The sequence below is a fragment of the Silene latifolia genome, unplaced genomic scaffold (genome assembly GCF_048544455.1).
Source record: "Silene latifolia isolate original U9 population unplaced genomic scaffold, ASM4854445v1 scaffold_590, whole genome shotgun sequence".
NCBI lineage: Eukaryota > Viridiplantae > Streptophyta > Magnoliopsida > Caryophyllales > Caryophyllaceae > Silene > Silene latifolia.
In genome coordinates this window covers 6,337-13,187 of record NW_027413499.1, presented here as the reverse complement: position 1 = coordinate 13,187, position 6,851 = coordinate 6,337, and the positions used below count along the sequence as shown (strand labels likewise).

The 6,851-nt window shown below is 35.1% G+C and overlaps 1 long non-coding RNA gene across 4 annotated transcripts; it reads left to right on the top strand.

Moving 5' to 3' along the window:
* The first annotated feature begins 324 nt into the window (after positions 1-324).
* Positions 325-6,576, top strand: LOC141639902 (uncharacterized). Of its 4 annotated transcripts, none has more exons than XR_012542755.1 (9): positions 325-741; positions 844-926; positions 1,456-1,548; positions 1,703-1,864; positions 2,542-2,601; positions 2,767-2,854; positions 3,660-3,834; positions 4,049-4,189; positions 5,993-6,576. It is a non-coding gene; the product is annotated as an uncharacterized LOC141639902 (long non-coding RNA). The 4 variants fall into 4 exon arrangements; XR_012542754.1 differs by lacking the exon at positions 1,456-1,548 and adding an exon at positions 1,030-1,178; XR_012542757.1 differs by lacking the exon at positions 5,993-6,576 and adding an exon at positions 4,684-5,033.
* Positions 6,577-6,851: the final 275 nt, after the last annotated feature.

Sequence of the window (6,851 nt, the reverse complement as noted above, 5' to 3'; positions counted from 1 at the left end):
CGATTTTAGGGAAAAGTGTATAAAAAAGACTTAAATTTGTATAGGTTTAGGAAAAGGGTAGGATATGGAAATTTAATGAAAAAGTGTATGTGAAAGAGTAAACTTCGTATGTGAAAAAGTAATTCCGTCCCCAAGCTTATTTACTGTTCAAGTGAACAGTGCAATACGACACAATCTATTGTCGTTTTGGTTGCCTCTTATCTGGGCCTTCATACACATGAAGTTCGGCCTGGCCTTTTCATTGCCGTCATGCCACTTGCACTTACCCAGCCCAATTAATCAATTATATCCCAATTACACACACACACCCCTCTATTCTTCTTCAGTGCCGCTTCTCCCTTTGCTTTTCTCTTTCTTCAATCAAACACACACATACACACCTCCACCTTTTCTCCTAAACACAACAATGACGATTTTCCGATTTTTCCCTGTTACTTAGCTTCCTCAACCATATATCTTCACTTAGCTCTTTTTTTAATCACCTCTCTTCAGACCATGCTTCACTGTCTCTCCTTAATCTCTTTTTATGGTCTACAATGACCTTAACACAAGACCTATCACACCTTTTACTTTGAGCTGGTATCATCCCGATCTATCCCCAGGTTTTTTTGGAGCGTCAAATAATCCTTTGGAGAATTTTGACCATACAAATAACAAGTAATTTCGCAAACCCTAATTAGTTGTGGCGGCTAAGGCCGCAAATAACGGTACCACGATTGACATCTCTGACGTTAGTGTAAGGTGAGGTGATTTTATTGTTAGGGTTTAGGTGGCTTCCATGGGTCATTGCTTTAGCTTTGGTATTCTACTTTGTTGGTTTATTGTCTTGTCCTTTTGTTTCAGGAGGACTCTTCTTTGTTTTGATATCTCGTTGCCGCTGCCGCTGCCGCTATTGTTTTCACATTCTCATGTTAAAGATATTCCTGGTATTCGATCTTATTAATTTAATTCCACACTGAGTCTTTACTTTTAGTTTTTATTTACATTCACTATCTTTGCTAAAGTTTTGATATAGTTTTTTTTTGTCAGAATTGTTTTGATATAGTTAAGAGACACCTTCTTTGCAAAAAAAATTGTCTCTCTTGCTGTTTTGATGCATTTGGGGAAGAGGGGCAGGCAGGCTTTTGTATCTATATTGAATTGTATTAATGGGATTTATCTATGCCTATGAAGGGAAGGTAAGTTAATTACTTAATTGTAATGTTACTTGGTCTTTTGGTTTTGGTACATAAAAAAAATCGCCCATATCCACTCTATGCATATATACTTTGAACCTAAACTACCTTCGCCACAGTGCATAAACCAATGGTAAAAAATTATTTTCCGTGATTGGGTGGGCATACAAGAAATGTTGGCACTTTGCGTTCAGTTTTCGCCTTTGCCTAAGTTATACTTACCCATTTATGGGTTGTAAGTTTTTTTTTCAGATTTGAAGTTTTGATTTGTGTAATTCAGTGGCCGATAGGAGCCATCGCTATGACGTTTACTGGAATACTATGGAGAATACTATGGAGAAATTTATACTTATATCACATTTAAGCTTGAATTGTGAGTAATTAGTACTAACTTTAGCCTTTTTGGTGATATGGTATTATTTCCATACTTTTAGGGTATGAATCTTTCTTGTTTTATTAAACAATTACAATTTAGAAAGTATCGAGTATTTACCTCACTTGAACTAACAATACATTTGAATTTGCAGGAATATAATTATATTTGTTCAAAGAGGGTTACATATATGTACTCATCAAAGTCTCGGTCTCATCAAATTAGAACAAGAAGAAGAGCGAAAAGGACAGATATCTTTCATATAGAACAAAAATATGACATTGGACATTTGGACCTATTTTGAAGAGTTAAGCAGGTACTTATCCTCATCTCTTCATTGATTTTGTCTCACTCCTTTTTATTTTTCCTTACTGGATACAAATAAGTTGTGGGGAATTCAATTATGGCGCTTCTTTCATTTCTCAATTATGATGAAAAACTGGAAATTGATCTTAAAAATTAAGGTTGTGCTCGAATGGGGATTCCTGTTATCTTCCCTTTCTTAGTAAAAACCCCCCATTTCTTCTTTAGAAGTGAAACTTATTCGATTTTGGGTTGCCAAACTGCGTATAGTTAAGTTGCTTGTAATTAACTAATTAAGTGTTAGACTAGCCCTGCTAGATGCAATATTTGTACGTTTATCCTGCAACATAACGAAACATTATGAAGAAATGGGTTGGTTGACTTGCCCTTTATTTATTGTAGTTGTAGATTGTCGCAAGGTTTAAATTTGATTATATTTAAAGGGTTTTATCTGTTCGCAACAACTTAATTGCTTCTTCCCACTTTACTCTGGTTCAGTCAACGACCATACTTTGCCAAACCCTAATTTGCATAGACATCAAGATACTCACATGTTCCGTTGAAGATGGATCACTTAATAGGTTGATTTATTGATGTTTCATGGATTCTGAGTTATAACTTGTGATTTTTGAAGCTTTATGAGTGGTTTTCATTTTGTGTGCTAATTGATGTTTTTTTTTATTATTACAGTTCCCTCTCTGCTCTTAAGGCCGCTTTTTGCTTTTGTCTTCACTGGGATCTTAGCTAGAGGTGTGTAATTAATTTCTCCATTGTTCACTTCTTTTTTATGTTAAGTTGGCGTGTACATTATAGCCCTCCTGTAGATTATTATGGTAAGTGGGTAATATTTTTTAAATCTTTGTGATCTGGGTAAAAAAAAAAACGCAAGATTATAACAAGGGTTCCTGGTTTAAGGTGATCGGAGAGATCAGTGACGATACGCCGCTAAGATGAAGTTAAGCTTAGATATACCGATGCTCTCAAGACCAATACCAAGATCAAGGTATGTGACTATTTTTTTACTTTTTTTTTTTTGACAGGTGACTATTTTTATTTGATTCAATTTAAGTTGGTACATTATAGTGATTGTGAACTCACGGTAGTCATCGATAGCTAGAGGAGAATGCCGCGGCGACAACGATCAATTTATGCATCAGAAATCATTGAATTTCAGTGTTTGATATAGGGAATGTAATTTTTAATCTTGTGTGTTCTAACTGTTGAGAGCGTGTTTTTTTTCCGTGGTTGATATGCCGTCATCTTAACCGGTACTATGACGCCAATAACTAGAAAGTACTTCCCTCACACTATTTGAGCATTAAGCTTAGACGAACTTATATTATTCATCTCTGCATTGAAGTTTCAATACATGCGTGGTGGGATGGGGTGTTGCAACAGAACAAATTAAAATTAGCATGCTATGCTTGCGTTTTGTGTTCCCACTCGCTGAGTCACGAGGCCTTCTGTAATTCTGTTTGGGCTTTTCGTTGTTCAAAAACTAAAATGGGTTTACCTCTTGAAGATGTAATAAAGATTATATTTTTGATTTGATAAATAAATTAATTACCACGAATCACAATTTAATGGTGATAATTATCTTTCCGTGAGACACAGACTTGGTCTTTTTCAAATAATATTTTTTCCATCCATGGAAATGACGATATAAACTCTCTTAATTATAAAGAAATTATAATAGTATCAGTGCTAAAAGAATATGATGATAATAACAATAGTTACATATTTAATTCTCAAAAATTAAATCATTGAATTATATTTTATAATTCTAACCCTCATTCTTATGTGGTCAGGTTTTGCGGTTTTTTAGTGAATTTGCAGAAAGTATTTCGGTCTCAAGGACTGATCAGTCTGAGGCAAAGACAAAACTTAGTGCGCCTAAACAAGCAGTTGCAGCAGTTATGCTATTGTTCTGTTACATTGCGTCACATATTCTCGCTTTTAGACCAGATCAAGTAACTATCTAAGGTATTTACTGTTCATGAACATTGTATGTAAATGCTATTATCCTGTGCGTATAAGTGTTTCCATGTATTCTCTTATAATTAATCTTTGTCCTTCTCTTGATTAATATATACAGAGTACTTTACATGAGCCCTTATTTAAACAAGGTATCGCCCTCCATGCTCTGTAACTTTTGATTTAAACTGTCAAAATTAACACAATTATTTCATCTTTGCAGGAAGCTTGACATGATTTAGGGGATTAATTTCAATACCTCAAGGAAAAAACGGGGCTTTCCACCCTAACTCAAGAAAAAACCCGCAAAGCAACACAAAGTTCAGATTTGCTTTGAGAATCATCCTGTCTGCTTGTATTGTTGGTGAGTCAACACTACTTTGAGATTTCTAGCTACTCAAAACGTGAATGTTTGGATTTTATAGATGTTTTGCATCCACTTCGCTAGAAAATTGATGATCTTTTAAGTTTTAATCTCCTGTTGCTAACTTTTTGCAACTCCCCTTCCATGCCACTTCCTTCACGCTCTAAATTGTGGTTTTGTTTGGTTGTGTTTTGATTTTACGATTTTGTTTTAAAAATTAGGATAGGTGTTGATTTAATTGGTGTTTTGGGATTAATTAGGGCTTAGGTTGACAAAAAACATGTTTGGTTGCCTAGGCCTTGGTGTTAGCTTGATGGACTGATTATATGGTGCTATAAACTTTAGAATAGGATTTGAAGAATTAGAAATATATAGGAGCAAACTGGGTTAAGAAACTCATCATAAAACATAATGCAGAATGAACAACAACTGTCTTTGATATGTGAACTTGCTTCTTAGAATGACCCACCGATCCCAGTTTCTTTTTGAAACAGGAACGTTTTTTTTTCAGAGCTGATGTTAAATTCAATGTGATTCCAAAAGGGTGGCTCAAAGCTTTAGCTTTTACAAGCTGGGACACATCAAGTGGGTTTTATGTGAGAAAATATTTTCTCTAAAACACAGTTTACGTGCTAATGATTGTTTAGCTAACTCAAAAGGACTCAATTATTCTTCTTATAGTTTTTTTTTAATTTGATAATAAAAGGGGTTGAGTGGGAGATGGTGGTAGGGAAATGAATGGATTGATTAAGATTTGGAAGGAAAATGTCTCCCTTACTTTCCTGTTTCTCTTGCACTTAGATTAAGATTTGGAAGGAAAAATGTCTCCCTTATAGATTCTTAATTGTACTTTCTCGCCTTTATTAAAAAAAAATGTGAAATGTGCTACTTGGTGGAAAATAAAGACCTCTAAGCATGTTGATTAAGCTTGTTACCTGGTAAGTTGAATATTTTTGGTTTATTTTTGGTTATTGGTCCTAAGACTGTAATGAGTATGGAAGATGTAACTATCAGTTAGTGTTCCAATTCCAGCCTCTGCCTGCCATAATCAACAATGTCAGCATTGTGAATGAATTGACATCCATAAATAGGCGTACGATTTGTAGTTTAAGTAGTTAGAAAACAAGGTTTAGAGGCAGAAATATAAGGTTTGGGATTTGCGCCTGTAAAGGCATGTACATGCATTGATTCAAAGAGAATAAAAAGACTATCGTGATTCTAATGAGAACAAAGGAGGAGGGGAAGGGGAGAAGGAGGAAGAAGAAGAAGGGAGAGGAAGGGGAAGGGGAAGGGGAAGGGGAGAAGAACAATTAGAAACAATTGCTCTTAGTTTGGCATGTTTTTTTTAAGATATAACTTTAGTAATCTTCTATGTTTCTTTTAGTGTGGAGAATACTCGTGTCTTGAAATTTTTTTTTTTGTCTTGAAAATTATTTTATGTGTCATTTTTATACTAAGGTTGGTTGTGACAATTCGTTAATGAAACGTCTGTTTATTCACAAAACATGTATCAATAACTCAAGCTTATAAGCGATGTGTTGTATATGAAGCCCTCTACTTAATAGTAGTAGCAGCATTAGCATTCGTAGTAGTAGGCGTGATAGTAGAAACCAAGTTGATTGGATTTGCTTCTGGAATTTTAAAAAGGCGATAAAGACCCAAAAAATTGTCCAGGGCAGGAACACGACCGTGTTAATGGATTTTAAGTTATGCTGCCAAATAAAACGATTTAGTTATATCTTTAAGTCTCCTTTCTTGAAATGCTCTCTTTTAAGTTTATATTGTTGTGTTGCTTGTGCCCAGTGCTTCTGTTTTTCCAACAAGCACAAATTCTCATTGAAGACATGACATATCCGTCACAAGCTGAAGACGGATACCATTTTACCTCACAATGTACCCACTTTTTCTCTCTCTGCAACACTATTCATGTGGTCCACTTTCTCCACTAACCCATTTTGTAACCATTTTATCTCACAAAATATCCGTCACAAATGGTAACCCGTCACAAGGGAGACCAATTGATCTCTGAACAAGTAAATCGAATCATCTAAGCATGAGCATGAGAAGAAAGAAAGGGAAGCAACAAGAGAGAAATTCTGCAACACATGGTTTGTTTTTGTAGTCTTTTATCAAGTATTAATGGCCTGACAAATGTTGTATAAGGTACAAATCTACTGTTTTGGTACTCAGCATGATCCCTAAACGCTGGAGTCCTATTTGGCTTGCATTGGTGGTTTTATTGTGACTATCAAGAAGTGCAATAAAAATATATTTATATTACAAGGCCCTTGTATTGCCTATTCTAGAGCAATTGCCGGAAATTAAGGCTTGCACTCCCTTGTGGCCTCGTGAACCATTTGACAATTTTAGTATGGCACGCCTTGAAGTTGATTTGCCAAGTGTTAGTTCAACTAATGCCGTTACGCTACTACATCATTCACTTAAACATCTGCCCGTCATATAAATGTGGAAAAGAACTTTTTTTAGTTGTGTGTCCATCGCCTTACTAAAAATAGGGAAGAGAGAGAGAGAGAGACACACATGAGTGAGATGTGAACAAAGACAATGATATCAGAGAAATTATTTCAATATATGCACAAGCAATTATCTTCCCTTTAGCTTATACAAGTAATTTATTTACCTAATCCTATTGAACACATAG